We start from the raw sequence: 8,796 nt of genomic DNA, 5'->3' as shown, positions 1-8,796 counted from the left end.
AAAGTAGCACCATGATCTTCATGATAGAGAGTCTCCTATGTTGTCACTTTTACACTAGTGGGAATTTTACATTATAGAACTTGGCTTGTATATTCCAATGATGGGCTTTCTCAAATTGCCCTAGGTATTTGTGACCAAGCAAGTTGGATGCACACCCACTTAGTTTCTTTTGTTGAGCTTTCATACACTTATAGCTCTAGTGCATCCGTTGCATGGCAACCCCTACTCACTCACATTGATATATATTGATGGGCATCTCCATAGCCCGTTGGTACGCCTAGTTGATGTGAGACTATTTTCTCCTTTTTGTCTTCTCCACAACAACCATTCTATTCCATCTATAGTGCTATGTCCATGGCTCACACTCATGTATTGCATGAAGATTGAAAAATTTTGAGAACATAAAAAGTATGAAACAATTGCTTGGCTTGTCATCAGGGTTGTGCATGATTTAAATATTTTGTGTGATGAAGATAGAGCATAGGCAGACTATATGATTTTGTAGGGATAACTTTCTTTGGCCATGTCATTTTGAGAAGACATGATTGCTTTACTAGTATGCTTGAAGTATTATTGTTTTTATGTCGATATTAAACTGTTATTTTGAATCTTATGGAGCTGAACATTCATGCCACAATTGTAACATCCCAAATTTTCAAGTTGGAATCTTATACATAGGTCATTCATGCATATCATATTTTATTGCATTTTTGCTTTCCGATCCTCGAAATTCTAAGCAACTCAAGGACCCACGGAGAGAGTTGGGGATTTCACGTTTTTCATATTTGAATTTTATCAAATATCGGAACAAGGATCACTTTGGTTTTAATTATTTTTCTCTCCGAAAATATTTCAAACTAAAATATATGAGAGGAGATAATATGACTTCTCCAAAATAAAGGGAATATTGGAGGAAAAACATTAAAATCAAATAAATAGTTCTTTTAGACTTTTATTGCTATTTTATTTGAATTAGGAAAAATATGCGTTTTTCAAAATTGCATTAGAGGCCCAAATAAATGTTCAATTTCTCCGCAATATTATTAGAGGATCGTGAAAATTTATTTTAGAATTTTTGGACTCCGTTTAGTATTTCTTTTATTTGTCTTTCCACGTCAGGATTATTTAAAAAAATGTACCGACCTAACCGGGCCGTGCCCGATCCGGACACTACCCGGCTAGGCTTTATAAGCCACGGCCCGACCCCGCCGCCAGCCCCGCCGCCCCAAACCCTAGCCACCGCACTGCCGCCTCGATCCGCATGCCGCGGCCGCCGCCAGCCCGTGATGCCGCCGCCACCGATCGCCCCGCCGCTGCCGGAGCGGCCGCCGACCCCGCCGCCGTCCGGTTTTTCTCAGGAAAAACTGATCAGTTTTTTTAGTAAACCCTAGATTCATTTTTTTAGATTTTGGTTCGGTTTGGTTTTTCGTCGGTTTATTATTTAGCGGACGTTCGTTCGTACGTTCGTTTTAATGAATGCTGTTCGTGAGTTAGCCGCAGACAGGGAACGTTCGTTCGTTAGCCTGTTTGTCTCGTTTTATTTTTCCAGGTTTTTCCACAATTATTTTCGATCGCGATTTCTGCCCTAATCTTCGTTTTAGTTTATCTTTTCGCTCGTTTATCCAAATCATGTGAAACAAGCGCCTAGGTCTTCGTCTCGAAGACCTCTTTCTGTTTAACCAACTTGAACAAGATTTTGGTACTGTAATTTTTTTTCTTTAGTCCAGATTAGTAAACGGATCTTGTTTCTTTCATAGTTTGAGTTCCGTTGCTCTGTTTGATTTGATTCTTTTTGCAAATCGAATCTCTTCAGTTGAGTTTTCAGATTCGATCTTCTTATTTGAGTTTTACCCGTGCATATTTTCTTGAGTGCTTATGTATGCTATTGTTTGTTCGCGTTAGAATTCCCGGAGTGTGAAGCGTGCTACTACGAGTCTCTAGGATTTGCAGATCGTCAGCAAGGCAAGTAACACATTGATCATACCCCTTCATTACCCAGTTTTTATGCATTTAGTTTCAACCCTCACACATTGCATGAGTAGGATCTCTTAACATGTGGGTCTGGGAAGTAGATGATGAGGTAGAACCTATTACCTGTTTTATTATCAAACCCTTGGGAGTTACTTCTATGTTATGCGTATATTGCCATGCTATGCTCATAGACGTGGATTGGGTTTGAGTGTATCCATGACAGATGTGAGTTTGTTAATTAATGGTTCAACTTAAGGTGGCAAGTTTAATACACATCTGAGTGGATTGCTTGTGGGCACCTGGAGAATCCAATGTTGTCCTAGGATATCCCGGAGTACTTGTGTGATCATCCTATGGTCCGCCACGCAGGCTCAAAGGAATCATAAGATTATTCATGCTAGAAACTTCCGTGTGCATCCACAAGCCATTATGGGCTCTGGCATAGTTGAGTATGTTGTGTGACCTCCTTCAGTGGTAGGCTAGCAAATGTAGGGGAAAGTAGGTGTAACTGTCTACCTAGAGTAAAGAGTTAATACTTCTGAAAGACTGTGTCTCGGTCATCCATTTGTCAAACACCTTGTAGCGTGAGAAATCCAACAGAGGAGATCGAGTCTTGTGGGGAAAAGTGCGCAAACCTCTGCAGAGTGTACAAACTAATCATGGTTAGCCGTGTCCTCGGTTATGGACATCTTGAGTATCTGGTACTTGAATTATTGATTTGATCTCATCACTCTAAATTAATTTGACGGGTTGTAAATGGTTACCTTATTTGGGATTGAGTTGGAGGAACCTTCTCAATGATGTTTCAACCACCATGATAGTTAAATAATAATAAGAATATTCCTTTGTTGTAGGAAAAAATTGGCTTTTTACAAAAGAATATAACCATAGAGCCTCCACCAGCCATATATGCATGTAGTGATATCATTTATCTGTTCATTGCTCTACTGTGTTATATTGCCAGAATATTCCATGTGCTGACCCGTTTCGAGCTGCAACATATCATGTTGCAGACTTTTCAGACGAAGAGTAAGGTGCGCTAGGTCGTTTGTCATGCACTCAGCTATGCCGTTGGAGTTGATGGACTCACTTTATCTTCCAAGCCTTCCACTGTTATCTTATTTAGATGGCCTTAAGCCATATTTATTGTAATAAGTTCTCTTTTGAGACATTCGATGTAATAAGTGTGTGATTGCTAGTCTGTTATAAATCCATTCAAGTAATGTGTGTGTCAGCATTATCGATCCAGGATGACACTGAACACAGAGATTTGGTCGTCTGAGGTCGGATCGCTACAAGATGGTATCAGAGCACATGCTAAATGTAAGACACGACCACTAAGATAAGCCATAGGTCACTCTTCTCTACTCATTTCTAACTCCTCTCCATTTTCTACTCATTAGGATGGCGGACTCAAGGAACAAGTTTGCTCAACCGGATGAAGACACACCCTTTGGACGACACTTGAAGGAAGTCACTAGGTACCTGAACATCGGAATACCCAGCTTCACCGGGACCTACACCACCACTTTACCAGAAGAGGAGCATTGGATGATTCGAGTTCAAGTTCCAGGAAGGACATTCACGCCAGTCACTGAGCCCATAGAGTTTTCCTTTGATGCACCCACCTGGAGTCTAGGCAAGAGCATGGCAGCCCACATTGCTATGGGACGAATTGGAGAAGTCTACAAACATAAGATGAACGACACTATCTATCAGATATGTGGGCGCTGCAATGAGCAATGGGAGATAGCCAGCACCAGGAGGGACAGGTCCATTGCAACTTTCATCCAGGAGCTAAACCAGCACATTCATCGGCAGGAGAATCAGATGTGTGCCAGCATGATACATCTGAAGAAGGCAATGACCAGGATCACAGAGCTAGAAGAGGAACTCAAGTCTACACGCGATGGATATGAGGAGTAAATGACGATACTTGTGGAGAAGAATGACGACCTGATGAGGAAGCTAGGAGTTTTCATGGGAGACCCCGCGCCAGGAGAAGACGACGAACCCAAGGAGATTCTTTCTGAAGACTACATCATCATCGACGACACCAACTCCGACCCTGATGGTAGTGATTATGACTATGAAGACGAAGCTGGAGCGGATATCATGCAGTCTTCCACCGATCAAAATTTCTAGATGACCCCCATAAGAATAGTAGTATTTCCCCTGTATATAGTAGTAGTCCGAGCACTTCTGTAACGATAGTTCTAGACCGATTGTATGCCCTTGCTTGAATTGATTTGGTGTGATATGATTGTGTTTGTCTCATGTGCATATGGGTAGTGTTTTCTTACTAGACCTCATTTCTATTCTAATCTCTTCCCTCTAAAGCCATCAGATGCCTCTGAGACGTGATACCGGATTTGTCTTCCCACCGGAGATCACCCAGTTGATCCAGCAGCAGAATGCCTTGATGCAGATATTAGTCCAGAACCAAGGCAACAATAACAACAACAACCCGCCATCACCACCTCTAGTGGACAACTTAGCCCGTTTTCTGAGGTTGCAGCCGCCGGTGTTTTCCACTAGCACCGAGCCAATAGTTGCGGATGACTGGCTATGCAAGATTGGAAGGGAGGTGACCACCGCAGGCTGCACCAATGCTGAGAAGGTGCATTTCGCCGCACATCAGTTGGATGGACCAGCAGCTTCATGGTGGGAGAATTACACGACCACTTTCCCTATAGCCAATATCACTTGGGGTCAGTTTCAGCAAGCATTCCACACACCCATGTCTCAACTAGAGCTATGAGCATGAAGAAGCGCGCAACTTGCGCCAGGGAAATCGTACTATGTCTCAGTACGTAGATGAGTTTAGTAAGCTATCTCGTTATGCCCCTGATGATGTGGCCACAGATGCCGCGAAGCAGGAGAAGTTTATGGAAGGGCTGAATGATGAGATGGGCATGCAGTTGATGGTGGCAACATTTAACAACTACCAGGAGCTGGTAGACAAGGCTCTTATGATTGAAGGGAAGCAGCAGTAGATTGAGAGCCATATACGTCTCCAACGTATCTATAATTTTTGATTGTTCCATGCTATTATATATTCTGTTTTGAATGATTAATGGGCTTTATTATACACTTTTATATTATTTTTGGGACTAACCTATTAACCAGAGGCCCAGCCCAAATTGCTATTTTTTTTGCCTATTTCAGTGTTTCGCACAAAAGAAATATCAAACGGAGTCCAAACGGAATGAAACCTTCGGGAACGTGATTTTCGGAACAAACATGATCCAGAGGACTTGGAGTGGTCATCAAGAAACGAACGAGGAAGCCATGAGGTAGGGGGGCGCCTACCCCCTGGGCACGCCCTCCACCCTCGTGGGCCCCTCGTAGCTCCACCGACCTACTTCTTCCTCCTATATATACCTACGTACCCCCAAACCATCAAACGAGGAGCCAAAACCCTATTTCCACCGCCGCAACCTTCTGTACCCGTGAGATCCCATCTTGGGGCCTTTTCCGGCGCTCGGCCGGAGGGGCATTGGACACGTAGGGCTTCTACATCAACACCATAGCCTCTCCGATGATGTATGAGTAGTTTACCTCAGACCTTCGGGTCCATAGTTATTAGCTAGATGGCTTCTTCTCTCTCTTTGGATCTCAATACAAAGTTCTCCTTGATTCTCTTGGAGATCTATTTGATGTAACTCTTCTTTTGCGGTGTGTTTGTTGAGATCCGATGAATTGTGGGTTTATGATCAAGATTATCTATGAACAATATTTGAATCTCCTCTGAATTCTTTTATGTATGATTGGTTATCTTTGCAAGTATCTTCAAATTATCAGTTTGGTTTGGCCTACTAGATTGATCTTTCTTGCAATGGGAGAAGTGCTTAGCTTTGGGTTCAATCTTGCGGTGCTCGATCCCAGCGACAGTAGGGGAAACGACACGTATTGTATTGTTGCCATCGAGGATAAAAAGATGGGGTTTATATCATATTGCATGAGTTTATCCCTCTACATCATGTCATCTTGCTTAAAGCGTTACTCTGTTCTTATGAACTTAATACTCTAGATGCATGCTGGATAGCAGTCGATGTGTGGAGTAATAGTAGTAGATGCAGGCAGGAGTCGGTCTACTTGTCACGGATGTGATGCCTGTATACATGATCATACCTATATATTCTCATAACTATGCTCAATTCTATCAATTGCTCGATAGTAATTCGTTTACCCACCGTAATACTTATGCTATCTTGAGAGAAGCCACTAGTGAAACCTATGGCCCCCGGGTCTATTTTCCATCATATTAATCTTCCGTCAACAAGCTATTTCTATCTTTATTTACCTTGCAATCTTTACTTTTACTCTTTATCATAGAAATACCAAAAATATTATCTTATCATCTCTATATGATGTCACTCTCGTAAGTGACCGTGACGGGATTGACAACCCCTTTATCGCGTTGGTTGTGAGGTTCTTATTTGTTTGTGTAGGTGCGTGGGAATCGATTGTAGTCTCCTACTGGATTGATACCTTGGTTCTCAAAAACTAAGGGAAATACTTACCCTACTTTACCGCATCACCCTTTCCTTTTCAAAGGAAAACCAACGCAGTGCTCAAGAGGTAGCAAGAAGGATTGTGGCGCTGTTGCCGTGGAGTCTACGTACAAGTAAAGACATACCAAGTACCCATCACAAACTCTTATCCCTCACATTACATTATTTGCCATTTGCCTCTCGTTTTCCTCTCCCCCACTTCACCCTTGCCATTTTATTCGCCCTTTCTTTCCGTTCGCTTCTTTTCTGCTCGCCTTTCTTTCGCCATGTCTGAATCTGGGGAGGTTATCGCTAATGAACGCAATAATAACATGGGAAACTTTGATGCCTTCGAGGATCCCCTTGAGGAACCTACTATCTTGCATACTAAAAGGTTTCGAGTCGGTAGTGGTAATTGAAGGAATATGCCCTAGAGGCAATAATAAAGTTATTATTTATTTCCTTATATCATGATAAATGTTTATTATTCATGCTAGAATTGTATTAACCGAAAACATGATACATGTGTGAATACATAGAAAAATAGAGTGTCAGCAGTATGCCTCTACTTGACTAGCTCGTTGATCAAAGATGGTTATGTTTCCTAGCCATAGACAAACAGTTTTCATTTGATTAACGGGATCACATAATTAGGAGAATGATGTGATTGACTTGACCCATTCCGTTAGCTTAGCACTTGATCGTTTAGTATGTTGCTATTGCTTTCTTCATGACTTATACATGTTCCTATGACTATGAGATTATGCAACTCCCGTTTACCAGAGGAACACTTTGTGTGCTACCAAACATCACAATGTAACTGGGTGATTATAAAGGTGCTCTACAGGTGTCTCCGAAGGTACTTGTTGGGTTGGCGTACTTCAAGATTAGGATTTGTCACTCCAATTGTTGGAGAGTTATCTCTGGGCCCACTCGGTAATGCACATCACTATAAGCCTTGCAAGCATTGCAACTAATGAGTTAGTTACAGGATGATGTATTATGGAATGAGTAAAGAGACTTTCCAGTAACGAGATTGAACTAGGTATTGAGATACCGACGATCGAATCTCGGGCAAGTAACATACCGATGACAAAGGGAACAACGTATGTTGTTATGCGGTTTGACGACAAAGATCTTCATAGAATATGTGGGAGCCAATATGAGCATCCAGGTTCCTCTATTGGTTATTGACCAGAGACGTGTCTCGGTCATGTCTACATAGTTCTCGAACCCGTAGAGTCCGCACGCTTAAAGGTCGATGACGGTTATATTATGAGTTTATGTGTTTTGATGTACCGAAGGTAGTTCGGAGTCCCAGATGTGATCACAGACATGACGAGGAGTCTTGAAATGGTCGAGACATAAAGATTGATATATTGGACAACTATGTTCGGACACCGGAATGGTTTCGGGGAGTATCGGGCATATACCGGAGTACCGTGGGGGTTACCGGAAACACCCGGGGAGACTAATGGGCCTATTGGGCTCTAGTGGAGAAGAGGAGGGGCGGCCAAGGGGCAGCCATGCGCCCCCTCCCCCCTAGTCTGAATTGGACAAGGAGGGGGGAGCCCCCCTTTCCCCCCTCTCTCCTTCCCTCTCCTCTCCTACTCCCACATGGAAAGGGGGAGTCCTATTCCTGGTGGGAGTAGGACTCCTCATGGGGTGCGCCTAGAGTGGCCGCCCCCTCCCCCTCCTCAACTCCTTTATAAACGGGGAGGGAGGCACCCCTTGGGAACACAACAATTGATCTCTTGGATCTCTTAGCCGTGTGCGGTGCCCCCCTCCACCATAATCCACCTCGATAATATCGTAGCGGTGCTTAGGCGAAGCCCTGCGTCGGTAGAACATCATCATCGTCACCACGCCATCGTGCTGACAGAACTCTCCCTCAAAGCTCGGCTGGATCGGAGTTCGAGGGACGTCATCGAGTTGAACATGTACTAAAGTCGGAGGTGCCGTGTGTTCGGTACTTGATCGGTCGGATCATGAAGACGTACGACTACATCAACCGCGTTGTGCTAACACTTCTGCTTTTGGTCTATGGACACACTCTCCCCTCTCGTTGCTATGCATCACCATGATCTTGTGTGTGCGTAGGATTTTTTTTGAAATTACTACGTTCCCCAATAGTGGCATCCGAGCCTTGTTTTATCACTAAGCGGTAGCGATAGTCGTAGAAGCAATAGTTGGCGAGACGACAATGATGCTACGATGGAGATCAAGGTGTCGCGCCGGTGATGATGGTGATCATGATGGTGCTTCGGAGATGGAGATCACAAGCACAAGATGATGGTGGCCATATCATATCTCTTATATTGATTGCATG

The sequence above is a fragment of the Triticum dicoccoides genome, chromosome 6A (assembly GCF_002162155.2).
Source record: "Triticum dicoccoides isolate Atlit2015 ecotype Zavitan chromosome 6A, WEW_v2.0, whole genome shotgun sequence".
Classification (NCBI taxonomy): Eukaryota; Viridiplantae; Streptophyta; class Magnoliopsida; order Poales; family Poaceae; genus Triticum; species Triticum dicoccoides.
The sequence above is the reverse complement of the archived record's forward strand: the minus strand, read 5'-3'. Positions refer to the sequence as shown.